Below are 18,150 nucleotides of genomic sequence, written 5' to 3'. Positions count from 1 at the left end.
TAGCTGTCCGCTTTATCTGCACTGAGAATCAAAAATACTGCGGAGTACTACATCATTTTTTAAAATTACTTATTTATTTTTATGCAACTATATATTGTGTACATTACATATTTATATAAATATATACACAGCTCTGGCAAAAATTAAGAGATCTCTGCAACATTTTCAGTTTTTCTAATTTTTCTCCTTATATTTTTTTGTAAAATGTTATTGTAATGTAATGTAAATGTAATTTCTATAAGCTAGTATTTTCAGAAAATAAATACAAAACCAATGTATTGCTTGGAAACTCGGAGACATGTTGACAGTAGTTTATAGAATGTAATAACAAGTTATATTGTACTCAAAAATATAAGGAGAAAAATCAGAAAAACTGACAATTTTGCAGAGGTGTCTTATTTTTTGCCTGAGCTATATATATATATATATATATATATATATATATATATATATATATATATATATATATATATATATATATATATATATAATATAGACAATATATAGTTGTATAAAATACAACTATTACCTTCACTGGCAATAGAAAATCCAGGAAAGCCATTTTTTCCACTTTTTTGCCCAATAACTAAAAAAATAAATAAATTATGTGGGCTTCACCATATTTTTGTATGGGCTGCCCCCAAGCCATAGCTGCCTGTTTGTATCGGTCTGAGAACCAAAAATATAGGGAAGTCCTTTTTTCAATTATGTTTTGAATTTCATGAAATAATGTTAAAAAAAAAACAACATGGGATTTGCCCACAAGCCTTTATTCTCCCCAGGATGACACAGGGGTAGTAAAGTCCTTGCGGATCCATGACTTGTTCATCTTGATGATTGTCAGTCTGTCCACATTGTCACTGGACAGACGCGTTCGCTTATCTGTCAGCACATACCCAGCAGCACTAAAGACACGTTCTGAGACAACGCTGGCAGCTGGACACGACAAGATCTCCAAGGCGTAAGGGGAGAGCTCAGGCCATTTTTCAAGATTTGAAGCCCAAAATGAGCAAGGCTCCATTTGCAAAGTCATGGCATCGATGTTCATTTGGAGATACTCCTGTATCATCCTCTCCAGTCAATGACTATGTGTCAGACTTCTTGTCTCTGGTGGCCTTGCAAAGGATGGTGTAAAAAAAATATGAAACGATTCAATAAAATTGCTGTTACCAGCACCAGATACGGTGCTGCTGGTACGGTTAGACTATTGAGGATGAGACAGTCCCATGTTTGTCAAGTTACAACTGGGAGATTCACTCCGTGCACCACTGGGGTTTGGTGGAAAAGCCGAGCTAAGATCGTGTAACAGCTTCTGCTGATACTCCTGCATACGTGCGTCCCTTTCTATGGCCGGAAGTATTTCACAAAATTTAGACTTGTACCGAGGATCTAATAGTGTGGCAAGCCAGTAGTCATCATCACTTCTAATTTTGACAATCCGAGGGTCATGTTGTAGGTAGTGGAGCAAGAAGGCGCTCATGTGTCTTGCGCATTCAGGAGGACCAAGTCCACGCTGTGTTTGTGGCATAGAGGTGCTAACCATTGTTTCTTCCTCTGACATCTCCCCCCAACCTCTTTCAACTGAAATGTAACCAAGGTCTCCCTCATCTGCTGAGTCTTCCATGTCCATGGACAGTTCATCCTCCATTTCTTCATGTTCTCCTGCACCTTCCTCAACATTTTGCCTGCTACCATGCGCCCTTGTTGATCCCTCTCCCCCATCATCCCATGCCTGCTGCCTTGGTGATGATGAACATCTGGACCTTGTTGATGTTGTTATCCCTTGCGCATATGAATCCTCCTGTAGTTCCTCTCCTTCCTCTTGTCCCACCCCCTGACTCTGAATAGTGTTTAGCGTGTGCTCCAGCATGTAAATGACTGGAATTGTCATGCTGATAATGGCATTGTCAGCGCTAAATATATTCGTCGCCATGTCGAAACTGTACAGAAGGGTGCATAGGTCCTTGATCTGAGACCACTCCATGAGGGTGATCTGCCCCACCTCTGCATCTCGTTGGCCCAGGCTATACGTCATCACGTATTGCAGCAGTGCTCGGTGATGCTGCCACAGTCGCTGTAACATGTGGAGAGTCGAATTCCAGCGTGTCGGAACATCACAATTCAGGCGATGAACCGGCAGGCCAAAAGACTTCTGGAGCGATGCAAGTCAATCAGTTGCGGTGGTTGAACAGTGGAAGTGAGCAGACAGTTTTCGTGCCCTGTGGTCATCTAGGCCATGATATTGTGTTAAAAATTGCTGGACTACAAGGTTCAACACGCGAGCCATACAAGGCACGTGTGTCACCTTGCCCAGGCGAAGGGCCGCACCCAGGTTTGCAGCATTGTCGCACATCAGGCTGCAGGTTGAGTGGAGACAACCATTTACGAAACTTGGACCGCAGAGCTGCCCACAACTCAACCGCTGTGTGACTCTTATTTCCAAGATATTTCAAGCTAAAGACCGCCTGATGCCATTGCACTCCGCTGCCAGCATAGTAATGAGGTGTGCGTGATTCCTTGTGCGCAGTTACAACGCTGGTGGCCTGACCAGGCAGGCTTGGGGGCGGAGGTGGAGGACCCAGACAAGGTTGAGGAGGCAGAAGCGTTGGAACTTTGACAGACAGAGGATTGACGCACAAGTCGTGGTGACGGCAAGACTTGTTCAGTAGACCCTTCTCCATCTATCACCATAGTTATCCAGTGCCCAGTCAGCGACATGTAACGCCCCTGTCCATGCTTACTGGTCCAAGTATCGGTGGTGAAATGCACCCGTTCACAAACAGAGTTTCTCAAGGAAGCGGTGATGTTCTGTGCGACATGCTCGTGTAGCGCAGGCACACCTTTCTTGGAGAAGTAGTGGCGACTGGGCATCTGGTCCTGGGACATTGCGACGGACATAAGGTCTCGAAATTCCGCTGTGTCCACCAGGCAGAAAAGCAGCATTTCGGTAGCCAAGAGCTTACAGAAGGATAAAGTCAACCTCTTAGCTTTGTCATGGGTTGGAGGAAATGGCTTTTTATTTGTCCACATCTGAGGGACAGAGATCTGGATTTTGTGTGGAGACGGTAGTGAGTAAAGTGTCCCTGGAAAAATGCAGGTTTGTGAGGAAAGTGATGGCGGAGTCATGATGTTGCCTTCATCAAAAGTTGGTGCTATCGATTTATGAGAGAGCTGTACACCCGCACTTGTTTTCCCTTCCAAACCAACTGACGACCTACCAAGCAAACTGCCTGTTGCAGTTACATTGGTGGAAGGTGTGCGTGGAAATCCAGGTGTGACACCTGTCCCCACAGTCATAGAAGATGAAGAGCGCGCTGATGCACTGGAAGGGGCAGGCGGTGGTTTGCCCGCTCCGCTAGGTTGCATTGCAGCACAGTGAGCTTCCCACTGGGAATTATGCTTGGTATTCATGTGACGATTCATGGAAGAAGTTATAAAACTGCTGAGCTTTTTGCCTGTATTAATAGAATCCTGACAAATTTTACAGATCACATGATTTGGGAGATCCTTTGCAAGGTCAAAAAAGAACCAGGCTAGGCAAGGCTTAGAGGACATGCGACCTGCAGAGCCACCCCGACTTGTCCTCAGAGGCAGAGTGGTGGCTGAGGATGTAGCTGTAGACGTGCTACCAGTACTCCGACTCTGTCCAGGAAGGCACAACATAACTTCGTCGTCAGTTGCATCCTCCTCCACCGCCTCTGTTGACCTCCTTGAGTGCCTGACTGCAGGTTAACAGTAAGTGGGATTTAGAACTTCCTCATCAAGCGTTGTGTTTGCACTCCCCTCGCCCTAGACCTAGCCTCTTCCTGCCCTGACCGAATATTTAAGTTGTCATCCCAATCTGGTATCTGCGTCTCATTGTCATCAGTATGTTCCTCATTGTCTCCATTAACAGGTGTTACAGTTTGTGAATGAAGGTCTACATTATGCTCAGAAACTTGGTTATCATGGCCTGAATCTGAGTCACAGCTTCCGGGCATCACAGCAGACCATTTCCTGGTCTGTACTCACTGTAGCTTGGGAGCAGACCTCTGATTCCCAGGCTATAGTGTGACTGAACAGCTCTGCAGACTCAGCCATCTCTGTTACACCATACTGTGCAGGGCGGGTGGAGAATTGAGAGCTGGGAGAAAGGAAGTGTGATTGGGATCACAACTCAGAGGACTGGTTTTTTTTTATGTGGTAGTTGAGGTGGAGGAGAGGGCAGTTGTTGGAGCACTTGAGATCCATTCAAGCATGCTCTTTCTTTGTGCATCATCTACCTTTGTTCCAGTTGTTTTGTTCCGTAAAAAAGGGAGCACATCGGATTGTCCACGGAAAGTAGTAGACATCTTACTTTTGCTAGAAGATGGCCTATCTTCAGCATATGTTAATGTAGCTTTGCCACCTTCCCCATGGACACAAACTTTTTTTCCTTTTCCAACACGCCTGTTCCCCTTTCAACAAGCATCTGTCCTTTTGCCACTCATTTTGTTAGCGACAAGATTGGACACTTAAAATGTGGTATCAAAAATTCAGAGGTGGTGTAGATTGCAGAGGTAGTCTAGCTTTACTGACAGCTGAAGAACCAACACTGACTATCCCTGACAATGCAACTATGGACCCAAAACTATCAGCACTGTTTGCTATTAAAATACCATAGCAAAATGTGCTGGAGGGTAGAATGCAGAGGTGGTGGAATTTGCTTGGCACTAGTGGGACACAAAATTAGTATAGCAGACACTTTTTGGATGTCACTTATGTTCAGCACTGTTAGCTATAAGAATAGCGTAGCAAAATGTGCATGAGGGTAGAATGCAGAGGTGGTGGGACTTGCTTGGCACAAGTGGGACACAAAATTAGTATAGCAGACACTTTTTTGATGCCACTAAGTTTCAGCACTGTTTGCTATAAGAATAGTGTAGCAAAAATGGGCAGGAGGGTAGAATGCAGAAGTGCTGGAACTTGCTTGGCACCAGTGGGACACTAATGGAGTATAGCAGCCACTTTTTGGAGGCCACTAACTTTCAGCACTGTTTGCTATTGAAATAGCATAGCAAACATGGGCAGGAGGGTAAAATGCAGAGGTGCTGGAACTTGCTTGGCACCAGTGGTACACTAATGGAGTATAGCAGCAACTTTTTGGATGCCACTAACTTTCAGCACTGTTTGCTATTAATATAGCGTAGGAAAAAAGGGCAGGAGGGTAGAATGCAGAGGTGCTGGAACTTGCTTGGCACCAGTGGGACGCTAATGGATTATATCAGCCACTTTTTGGATGCCACTAACTTTCAGCACTGTTTGCTATTAAAATAGCATAGCAAAAATGGGCAGGAGGGTAGAATGCAGAGGTGCTGGAACTTGATTGGCACCAGTGGGACACTAATGGAGTATAGCAGTATCTTTTTGGATGCCACTAACTTTCAGCACTGTTTGCTATTAAAGTAGCGTAGCAAATATGGGCAGGAGGGTAGAATGCAGAAGTGCTGGAACTTGCTTGGCACCATTGGGACACTAATGAAGAAGAGCAGCCACTTTTTGGATGCCACTAACTTTCAGCACTGTTTGCTATTAAAATAGCATAGCAAGCATGGGCAGGAGGGTAAAATGATGAGGTGCTGGAAATTGCTTGGCACCAGTAGGTCAACAATGGAGTATAGCAGCCACTTTTTGGATGCCTCTACGTTTCAGCACTGTTTGCTATAAAAATTGCGAAACAAAAGTGGGCAGGTGGGTACAGTGGCCCGGTTCTCTGGGTCAGTGGACAGGAAAGGAAGCCTCACTTTCTATCCCTCCTAATGGAGAAATGCAGCAAGGAATTCCCTGAGCTTAGGTACACAAACGCTATCTAAAGCTGTATTCAGCGTTTCCATGGACCTGCCTGTCAGCTATGGCTCTGAGCCCCAGTTAATAAGCCCTGAAAAGGGCTGAAATAAACTTCTGTCCCTAATCTGTACAGCGCTGTCTGTGTAGCGAACACAGCAGGACCGGCGACAGAAGCTGCGTGAGCGATGACTGTCACCCAGACGCAGAAGGCAGATAATGGTGCCGTGAGGGAAATGGCCATATTTATAATGCAAGGACATGTGACATTCACAACCTATGAATCATGTCCTTGCTTGTCTGGAAAAAAGTCCACTTAGTTGTGTGTGTGTCTGGGATTGGCTGCTGGCCCGCCCCACTGCACGCGCGCTTAGGAAAAAAAAAAAATGTCGATCGGCATTCTCTCAGCAACATAGATTTAAACCCCGTCCCCCCCGCACACTATATGCTGAAATTTGATAATAGTGTGAATCACAGAGTGACTCACACTATTACAGTAAAAAGCCAGCTAGTAACTAGCTAGGCTTTTTGCTGATCGAACCGTTATCGAACGTAACTCGAGCTGCCGAGCTTTTAGCAAAAAGCTCGCATTCGCGTTCGATCTTGAGCACCCCCAAAATCACTCGAACATAAAATTGGCTATCCTCGAACCTCGAATATCGCTCATCTCTAATTGAGATGCTTGGGCGAGCACAGCATACCGGCGAGATGCACTGACAGGACCTAATATGACGTCATACCCATGTGACCAGTCTGTAGCCAATGAGATAATACAATGTTCACACATGACTGGTCACATGCTATGATGTCACGGAAGGTCCTTTTGTTACCAGGCATCACAGCGATGATCGGACTCGGAAGGAGAAGCATCAAGAGACAGTGTCTGCAGGACGCATCGCGGGACCTTTCAGTTTAATGTGTAATGCTGCCACCAGGGGGAGCCAGAGTTCTGCAGCAGAAGACACTACACAGAGCAATGAGAACCAGGAAGTGAATACACAGCGTTCTCATACACTACCTCAAAGCACAGCTGAGAAGCAAAGCTGCAGAGCATGCAAGGAATAGTCAGGCAGGCTGGGTTAAACACCGTACGGGCAGAAGCAGGACCGGAGGAACGAGCAGAAGCGGAGTCAAAGTCAGGCCAAGGTCAATACCGGAGGAAGCATTCGAGTGGGGAAATAGGAGAGGGGACAGAGGACAGGAGGGACGACCAGGGGACGGAACACAGACAAGGGCACGGGGGCACAGGAACAGACAGATCAGGATATCACTCACAGGACCAGCAATCACAGGCAAAGCAGTGCTAAGCTTATAGCCGGCGCTGGTTCACTGGAAATGTCAGCTTTTAAGGCATCCAGGGTCCGGAAGTGAGGCCGGAGAGAAGGCTCCGCCCCCTAGCCATGTGGACGGGGAGGCGAACCATGACAGTACCCCCTCCTCAAAAGGGGGCCACCGGACCCCCAGGCTTCCCAGGATACTTCCGGTGGAAAGCCGCAATTAACCGATCGGCCCGCACGGATCGAGCCGGCACCCAGGACCTGTCCTCCGGACCGTAACCCTTCCAATGGATGAGATACTGGAGGGAACTACGAACCCAATGAGAAGCGATAATACGCTGGATCTCGTAATCTTCCTCACCGCCCACCAATATCGGAGCCGGAGGGGTCTGAGAATCCACCATTGATGGAACAAATGGCTTAAGCAAGGAGGTATGAAATACGTTAGGAATACGCAAGGTCTGGGGCAGTTGCAACTGAAAGGCCACTGGGTTGATCACTTCCATGATCTCATAGGGTCCTATAAACTTAGGACCCAATCTAGCAGATGGAACCCTAAGCCTAATATTCCAAGTGGACAGCCACAGTTTGTCCCCCACCTGAAAGGGGGTCCCAGAGAACGGCCTTTGTCCGCTTGGCATTTCTGGGACTGTTTAGCCGTCTCTATGCACCGTTGTACCTCCTTCCACACCTCTCCCAGATGCTGAATGACGGACTCGGCCCCTGGACACCCCGAATCCACTCTAGAGAAGGTCCCGAAGTGAGGGTGAAACCCGTAATTACAGAAGAAGGGAGAAGTTCCCGTAGACTGATGGACTCTGCTATTGAATGCAAACTCCGCAAGGGGCAAAAACATACACCAATCCTCCTACTGAGCAGAAACCAAACACCGCAGGATTTGCTCAAGGGTCTGATTCGTCCTTTCCGTCTGCCCATTGGACTCAGGATGATAGGCGGATGAGAAGGACAACTCAATTCCCAACCGCCTGCACAAGGCCCTCCAAAATCGAGAAATGAATTGTACCCCCCTGTCAGAAACAATATTCAGGGGCAACTCATGTAACCAAACCACCTTGTCAATAAAGTGGTTGGCAAGGGCCGCAGCATTAGGTAGACCGGAGAGGGAAACAAAATGTGCCTGTTTACTAAAACGATCCACCACCACCCAGATAACAGTCATATGGGCGATGAGGCGGCAAAACCTCGGCCTCTGTTTCTGAGAATACGTCTTCGTAGTCCCTCAGGTATTCCGGAAGACCCTCAGGACTTACAGAGAACACAAGTACAGATTGTAAACAACACCTTTTATGACAAGCAGGACTCCATTTGACTATGGTACGACACTCCCAATCAATAACGGGATTATGTAACATTAACCATGGATACCCCAACACTAATCCAGCAGGGAGATTGGCCATTACAAAACAAGAAATAGTTTCAGAATGCAGAGACCTGATCACAAGAGTACATTTTTCAGTAGCAAACCGAATGAGGTTTTGAGGCAGTGGTGTTTTATCAATTGCCAGGAGTTGAATGGGTCTTTTTAATCTCACTGTCCCTAACTCTAATCTTTGGACCAACTCAGAGTCAATGAAGTTCATAGCGGACCCACAGTCAACAAAGGCAGTAGCAGACCAGACTGACTCCTTGACCCAGAGGTCAACATTCAGAAGTATCTTAGTGCAGGAGAGGAAAGGTACCTGATAGTCTGGGCAACCTCCTCGACCTTTACCCAGACTTAGAAGTTTCCCGACCACTGTTTAGCGGAGGGGCAAGCCGGGCAGTCTTTCCTCCAATGTCCATGGTGTCCACAATAGAAGCACAGCTTGAGATCCCGGCGTCTTCTCCTCTCCTTCTCATCCGGACTAATGGCTCCAACTTCCATGTGTTCCATAGCCGGCAAAGAAGGTGCCCTAGGTAGAGGGGGTGGAATCTCACGCATGGTGCCCCTTCTTTCCCGTAATCTGTGGTCCATATGAACTGCCTCCGTCATCGCATCATCCAAGGTGCTGGGAGGAGGGTGCAAAACTAAAGCGTCTTTCAGTGAGTCCAAAAGACCTCTCTGGAATTGGCACCTAAGTGCAGAATCATTCCACCGTACCTCAGTGGACCACTGCCGAAACTCAGAACAATATAGCTCAGCAGTGTGGTTTCCCTGAGTGAGACACATGATCCTGTCCTCAGGCACTCGTACACGGTCTGGTTCGTCATATATCACCCCGAGGGAGTCAAAGAAGAGGTCAACCGAATGCCGTTCCGGGGCTGAAGAGGGTAGGGAAAACGCCCAGGTCTGGGGACCCCCTCTAAGTAACGACATGATGATCCCCACCCGCTGGGTCTCATTCCCCGAGGACCGAGGCCGGAGAGTGAAAAGGAGCCTGCAACTCTCCCTAAATGTCCAAAATAGGTTTTTCTCCCCTGAGAATTTATCAGGGAGCATCAACGTGGGTTCGGGGGAGGTCAGTTGGACATCAGTGGGACTATGCTGTCCTACGGTTTGTGAGGTACCTGCCACTGAGGTGGCCCTCGCAGAAGCGGAGACCTCACTCTGCAGCATATTGTGTGAAGCTACCAGGTGCGATGCTCTGCAGCCAAATCCTGCACCAGCTGCGTAAGGTTGGCTACTTGGTCGCACAAAGTACTGAGTGGATCCATTACAGTCTTTTATCCTGTAAAGTTGGATCCCACTACCAAGAAATAAATGTCTTTTTTTTTTCTCCTATGGGAGATAAAGCCTATTGAGGCCGTCTATACTGTAATGCTGCCACCAGGGGGAGCCAGAGCTCTGCAGCAGAAGACACTACACAGAGCAATGAGAACCAGGAAGTGAATACACAGCGTTCTCATACACTACCTCAAAGCACAGCTGAGAAGCAGAGCTGCAGAGCTTGCAAGGAATAGTCAGGCAGGCTGGGTCAAACACCATACGGGCAGAAGCAGGACCGGAGGAACGAGCAGAAAAGGAGTCAAAGTCAGGCCAAGGTCAGTACCGGAGGAAGCAACCGAGTGGGGAAGTAGGAGAGGGGACAGAGGACAGGAGGGACAACCAGGGGATGGAACACAGACAAGGGCACGGGGGCACAGGAACAGACAGATCAGGATATCACTCACAGGACTAGCAATCACAGGCAAAGCAGTGCTAAGCTTATAGCCGGCGCTGGTTCACTGAAAATGTCAGCTTTTAAGGCATCCAGGGTCTGGAAGTGAGGCCCGAGAGAAGGCCCTGCCCCCTAGCCATGTGGACGGGGAGGCGAACCATGACATAATGACAATGTTTATTATTAACTGTATTCTTTATTTTAAAGCCCCCCGCCCTATTCCATAACTGTAAAGTCAAAGATCGGTGATCGAGACGCAAGATCGTGTTATCTCAATCCCGAGCCCGATCTTTACAAAATGATTTGGCAAGTCTACCCGATCCCGACCATCGGGCGGATCGCCCATCCCTAGTGATAATAACTCTCTATGATTTTTGGGCAACATGGTGTGTGGTGGCCAAAGGGGTCAAAAATTCAAATTAACTTTTGCCGATCAGGCAACCATTACAATCCTCTAAAAGTATTGTTCTATGTTCACTGGAGTAGAGTCACAGGATTATAATGGAATTTCTCATATCCATTCCTATCTTTAAGAATGGTTAAATACATTTCTTGATATTGCATCCAGTCGTTAACCACTACATTCCCACTTTATCAGAGGCTTTAATCACTAGATTGTGGTCCTCCAAATTTCTGAGGGCTGTTTTCTCTCTCTTTGTCAGATTGCGCCTATCATTAAATTTACAGATATCCAAGTCCTCCAAATCCCTTGTGTGACGGGGTCCTTCTCCCAAATCACACAATCAACAGAGCGAGAGATGGCTGTACAATCCAAAGAGCATTTGTTCCAAACAAATCAAATGGTCCATAACATAACCCACAAAAACGAGGGTAAAATTAGTAAAGAAACACGAATATAGTCTAGAAAGCGATAAATAAATGTCCAGGTCTCCCTGAGAAGCCAGAGCTTCCCTCAGAGGTGTAATCTTCTTCTTTCTCTCTTCAAGTACCCAACAGACTGCTCATGCCCCAAGAAAGCAAAAAGGTTACTGGATTGTAGGCCCACCTCCCCCCACACCTAGGGACAAACACTACAGGGAGAGATTACCTTCAGACAATAGAATGTACACAAGAGCAATACAAATAATGGACAGTGAACCACGCCTAAACAATAACCCACACAAAATGATACATGGACCCACAATATCCCACCATCACAACCTCTCCCTCCTTTTTAATAAGTGAGTACACCATGAGGTCTTTACAGACCTCTGGCCACCTCACTTAAGTCCATGTTGCTCAGCTGTGAATAGTCCCTTGTACAGCAGTAGAATTGGAAGGACAAGCTTCTCTTTGTGTCCTCCTTCACTCAAACTGTGTTTCCTGCACCCACAAATCGGCATTGTAGATCTCCCACATCATTTCCTAGGAGAATATCTGCAGGCCGCTCATCACCCCAACCACACATTGCTTGACCCCAAAGCAAAAGTCTAGATCTAAAGTCACCTTTGGGATATTCCTCCTTTGTCCTCCAGCCAATTCAATAACAATCCCTGGTCCATGATGTATCGCCTCTGACCAAACTACTCTGGGATCAGCTATTGTGAGAAATGCCCCGGAGTCACAAAATCCAATAATTCTATGTCCATCCAGCACATCCTCCTGTAAGTGCTTACTTTGATGGTAAGAGGAACTCGGGGCTTTGGCTCACACCCCATAAACCCCTAGTGGTTGACCACGAGTGTCTGATTCATAAGGCAAGTCAACTTGAAAGGGTGAGAACTCTTCCCCCATTGTATTTGGCTGTAGAGAATGAATAGGTCAATTTGGTGCAAAGTCATTTCTCAATCAACAAGCAGGGCAAGTGTTTTGCAAATGCACAGGCTGCCCACATCAATAACATCTCCTCTGCGTCAGACTCCTTCTAATGTGCATTCTGGAGAAGGCAGTACGAGAACCTGGTGACAAGGGCCGGAGTCCATACACTCCAACAGGGGCATCTATGGTGCAGGGGTCAGTGGTACACTAGGGTGGAGGTGGTGGTAACTCTTCCTCAGGCAGGATGTAATGTACAAAGTGCACCGGACGAAATGGAGGTGTGAGGGGCTCCCTCCGAGTCCTTGCGGGATAACTGGATTGCAGGTGCCAAGGTTGTTCGCACCCATAACATCTCTTCTCTGTGATTCCCCCAGGGTGTGGTAAGAACTGTTGGGGCCCAGGATTGTGAGCTGTGGTTGTCATCGGCCTGTGGCTGGTTGGAGGGGCAGATATAACTGGACAGGGCTGGGGAGCAGGCTATGTCTTATTGTACAGAAGCCCCCTCCATTGCGGTCAGATAGTAAGGCCCTCAATAGCCAGGGCAGCAGCTCTATCCAAGGTGTGCGGCATACGCTCTCTGATCCATTCCCTTTTTTCTGAAGGAAATTTGTAAAGAAATTGTTCTATAATACCTGTATAAACTCTTCCACAGTAAAGGCATCTTCCGCTTCCAGCCATCTCCGACATGCCTCGGACATCTTATGGGCATAACTCCTAAACGATCCCCCTGTGGTGCATGGGAGGTCCCAGAACTGTGCCCTATGTGAGTCTGGGATGATGGCATGGTAATCCAGGATAGTCCACTTTACAATGTTGTAATCCCGGTTCTCCTGTGAGTAAATGGTGCGATAAGTCTCTGTCAGGCTTCCGTTCAGGAGTCCCACTAACAAACGCACCAAGCCAGAGTGGGGAACCTCCATCATGACACACTGCTGCTCAGAGTCCTTGAAGAACCCTTCCACATCTCCGGAAGCCTCATCAAATGGCTTGAAGTCCGCCCGGATGATCCGTACAGGCTCCCGGATCGCTGGGTTTATGTTCCAAATCACATTAGTCCCTCTGTCGGACTCCATTGCTTCTTGTCTCCGCTGTGCTCGGATGAGCAGCCTCCTCCTTATACTGTTGATATTCACCTGGGCCCAGAGCTGCCATCTCTTCTTTGAACCACACCAATCACTGGCCTGTTGGGGCAGGGATCTCCATCCCCAGTCCTTGTCTGTCAGACATCTGGGAGGAGGTGGACTGGCTCGCACCCACCAGAAGATCAATTAAGGCCTTTTTACTTAGTCCATGGTGGTTCAGGCCCAGATCTCTGGCTCTTTAATGTAGACTGGATGCGGTCCAGTCTCTGTACTCACTCTGTGGGTGGATCTCCATTAGGCTGCGCTCTGTTGATCTCCCTGCTGCCACCTGTTGTGACCGGGTCCTTCTTCCAAATCGCATAATCAACAGAGCGAGAGATAACTGTACAATCCAAAGAGCATTTATTCCAAGCAAATCAAATGGTCCAAAACATAATCCACAAAACAAACCGAGGGTAAAATTAGTAAAGAAACACGAATATAGTCCAGAAAGCGATAAATAAATGTCCACACGATCCCCCAGAGGTTCAATCTTCTTCCTTCTCTCTTCAAGTTTCCAACAGACTGCTCATGCCCCAGGTAAGCAAAAAGGTTACTGGATTGTAGGCCCATCTCCCTCCACACCTAGGGACAAACACTATAGGGAGTGATTACCTACAGACAATAGAATGTACACACAAGCAATGCAAATAATGGACAGTGAACCGCGCCTAAACATTAAATAATTAAATGGTACATGGACCCACAATATCCCACCATCACACCTTGATATTAACTGAACAAAATTATCAATTGCCAAAATATTACTCTGAATAGAAGGCATTGGGTTACTTTATTTTTTAGATTGGTAAACGTGCTTTAACCAATAATATTCAGTTGACATAATAACTTCAGTGTATGACTTCTACAACAAATTATGGGTCATGATTAAGCAGATTGTAAAATAAATTACTGAGGTAAGTGATTGGCTGCAGCAGTTAAATGCTATAGAATTGACACATCACAACAGCCTGCCAAGAATGACGAGACAGAGGTAGATGTGGAGGGAAAAGAGTTAAGTAACACTAATTTTATTATGCAATGTAGGCATATGCACTAAAAATATGATTAGAAGTGGAAACCTACTTTAAAGATTCTTTTGGATGCAGCATTTTTGGCAAAGCAAAAAGCACTAAAACGCGACATATAATATACATATAAAACTGTGGTTGTTTAGATTTAATGGAAAGTCTTAAGGGTGCTTTACATGCTGCGACATCGCTAACGATATATCGTTGGGGTCACGTTGTTAGAGACGTACATCCGGCGTCGTTAGCGACATCGCAGCATGTGACACCAAGGAGCGACGATCAACGATCGCAAAAACGTCAAAAATCGTTGATCGTTGACACGTCACTCCTTTTTAAAATATCGGTGATGGTGCATGCCGCTGGTTGTTTGTCGTTCCTGCGGCATCAAACATCGCTATGTGTGACACCGCAGGAGCGACAAACATCTCCTTACCTGCGTCCACCGGCAATAAGGAAGGAGGTGGGCGGCATGTTCCCGCCACTCATCTCTGCCCCTCATCTTCTATTGGATCGCCATTTTGAGACGTCGCTGTGACACCGAATGCACCTCCCCCTTGAAGGAGGGATTGTTTGGTGTCTCCAGCGACGTCGCAGAACAGGTATGTGCATGTGATGCTGCCGTAGCAGTAATGTTCGCTACGGCAGCGATCACCCCATATCGATCCAACGACGGGGGTGGGTGCTATCAGTAGCAATGTCGCAGCGTGTAAAACACCATTTAGGCTAAGACAATTTTGGCCACAACATAGGCATAGGATAGAAAGATTATTCTTGTGTTAGCCAAACATTGATAGATTGTGCTCAGGAGAATAAATCCCATAGTATAAAGGAATTCCTGTTTTGGACAAAAATTGTCAAAAGATGAATTATATTCAAAGTTCAAATCAATATTTATTGTGGCCTTTACATTCAAAGAAACCAACGTTTCAGCACAATTGCTTTCATCAAGGTTTTATCTGTATACATGAAGGCAAAAAGTACAATAATCAGAAGATGAGATCATTTTTCTCATCAAACAAATGAAAAGCATTGTCCAATTAAATAATTGAAAAAGTACATAAATGCCACAATTCAAAATTAACCCATGAAAAGGTTTCTCAAGGAAAACAAGAAATATGGTAGACAATCAGTATATTATGAATACCTATCAATGTAGGTCACAGAACTTGAGTGAACAAACAAACAAGATAGAAAGAGATATTATATGTAGAAAGTTGTTGTGGAGAACGTCTCATTAAATGACTGCAGAAGAAATATAATATTAATATAAGTATAGCATCTACAGTATATCAACATGTATACAAGGAGGCCCATACACAAGACCAGTCACACTGTTGCTGTTTTAAATATACGTATAAATGAAAAAGATTTTGACTACTAACATATCCAAAGGACATGTCAGTATAAAATTCAGACAGTAGCTAGATATCCATAATAGTGAACAAGAACCGTCTCATATTATCCCCTAGTAGATACCAATATTGTGATGTGTGAAATGCGGACGTGGTCACGCTCCGAAATGATGTATTTCCAGGTTGGAAGGCTGTCTCTTTAAAGCGGTCGCTAGTGATACTTCATTGGCCTAAAACTCATAATGTGCATGCGTGGTTAATTGCCGAACTCCGCCGGAGATTGCCGAATTTGCGCTCATCCTAAAGGTATTCAAATGTTCTGCGGCGCATGCGTGAACCGCCGTATTATACAATAGTGAAGCAAACAAAATATTTGCATATAGGAGGATATGTGACCTATATCCTCCTAACTGGAGGCATATATTTATCAAAATATTTAAAAATAGTTAAAATTTAAATGTATGTGAAGTATACTACTGAGCATGCGCAGTTTCCGGAATTCTACGGAGGTTGCTGAAAGTAGATGTATATAAAATCATCTAGTATGTATCAAGGTGACAATGTGGAATAACCATGAATTCTATACATGCCATATAGAAAAGATAATACGCTTAAACAATTATTAATAGGGCTGAATTTACCACTTCACAGTTTATATTTTCTCATAGATCCTAATCAATAATTGTTCACAGAGGTATCTAAATCAAAAGTTTATTATGGTCTTGGTCATACAAAAGGAATGCTGACAATTTACCCAACTTTGTATCCCTATAGTTAAAAGCCCATATTTTTTCAGGTTCTGCCTATCTTGTGGGGTCGGCACCCTAAGGGACCACCGATGATTGGTGTCCCCATTCCACGATGACTTTCCCTGCCTATTTCTTCCCTACTACTATCTACCTTTTGGAGGAAGAAAAATAGGCATTATTTCCATCTTATCTGATCACAAATTTCCTACTAATCTACACAGGTGACTATTTTTCTTCTTCCAAAAGGTAGATAGCAGTAGGGAAGAAATAGGCAGGGAAAGTCATCGCAGAGTGGGGGCACCAATCATCGGCGGTCCCTTAGGGTGCCGACCCCCACAGAGAGGCAGAACCGGAAACATTTGGGAAAAAAATGAAAATTTGTCCTATATTCTAGGTTCTTCAAAGAAGCCACCTTTTGCTTTGATTACTGCTTTGCACAATCTTGGCATTTTCTTGATGAGCTTCAAGAGGTAGTCACCGGAAATGGTCTTCCAACAGTCTTGAAGGAGTTCCCAGATATGCTTAGCACTTGTTGACCCTTTTGCCTTCACTCTGCAGTCCAGCTCATCCCAAACCATCTCGATTGGTTTCAAGTCTTGTGACTGTGAACGCCAGGTCATCTGGCATAGCACCCAATTCACCAATTCACTCTCCTTCTTAGTCAAATAGCCCTTACTCAGCCTGGAGGTGTGTTTGGGCTCATTGTCCTATTGAAAAATAAATGATGGTCCAACTAAACCGGATGGAATAGCATGCCTCTGCAAAATGCTTTTGTAGCCATGCTGGTTCAGTATGCCTTCAATTTTAAATAAATCCCCAACAGTGTCACCAGCAAAGCACCCCCACACCATCACACCTCCTCCTCCATGCTTCACGGTTGGAACCAGGCATGTAGAGTCCATCCATTCACCTTTTCTGCGTCACACAAAGACACGGTGGTTGGATCCAAAGCTCTCAATTTTGGACTCATCAGACCAAAGCACAGATTTCCACTGGTCTAATGTCCATTGCTTGTGTTCTTTAGCCCAAACAAGTCTCTTCTGCTTGTTGCCTGTCCTTAGCAGTAGTTTCCTAGCAGCTATTTAACCATAAAGGCCTGCTGAAAAGCCTTCTGCAAGGTCTTTTCTCAACAGTTGATCTAGAGATGTGTCTGTTGCTACAACTCTGTGTGGCATTGACCTGGTCTCTAATCTGAGCTGCTGTTAACCTGCGATTTCTGAGGCTGGTGACTAATATAAAAAACTTATCCTCAGCAGCAGAGGTGACTCTTGGCCTTCCTTTCCTGGGGCAGTCCTCATGTGAGCCAGTTACTTTGTAGCGTTTGATGGTTTTTGCCACTGCACTTGAGGACACTTTCAAAGTTTTCCCAATTTTTCGGACTGACTGACCTTCATTTCTTAAAGTAATGATGGCCATTCGTTTTTCTTTACTTAGCTGCTTTTTTCTTGCCATAATACAAATTCTAACAGTCTATTCAGTAGGAGTATCAGCTGTGTATCCACCAGACGTCTGCACAACACAACTGATGGTCCGAGCCCCATTTATAAGGCAAGAAATCCCATTTATTAAACCTGACACGGCACACCTGTGAAGTGAAAACCATTTCCGGTGACTACCTCTTGAAGCTCATCAAGAGAATGCCAAGAGTGTACAAAGCAGTAATCAAAGCAAAAGGTAGCTACTTTGAAGAACCTAGAATATAAGACATATTTTCAGTTGTTTCACACTTTTTTTCATTCCACATGTGTTAATTCATAGTTTTGATTCCTTCAATGTGAATCTACAATTTTCAGAGTCATGAAAATAAAGAAAACTCTTTGAATGAGAAGTTGTATCTAAACTTTTGGTCTGTATTGTAAGTATTTGAGATATTATATATATACAACATATACGTGTCCCTACACATCTATATATACACTATTTACATACATAATAGATAAGAAAAATAAAACGGTAGTAGCA

This window comes from Anomaloglossus baeobatrachus, chromosome 3 (assembly GCF_048569485.1).
Source record: "Anomaloglossus baeobatrachus isolate aAnoBae1 chromosome 3, aAnoBae1.hap1, whole genome shotgun sequence".
Classification (NCBI taxonomy): domain Eukaryota; kingdom Metazoa; phylum Chordata; class Amphibia; order Anura; family Aromobatidae; genus Anomaloglossus; species Anomaloglossus baeobatrachus.
This window is presented reverse-complemented; position numbering follows the sequence as displayed.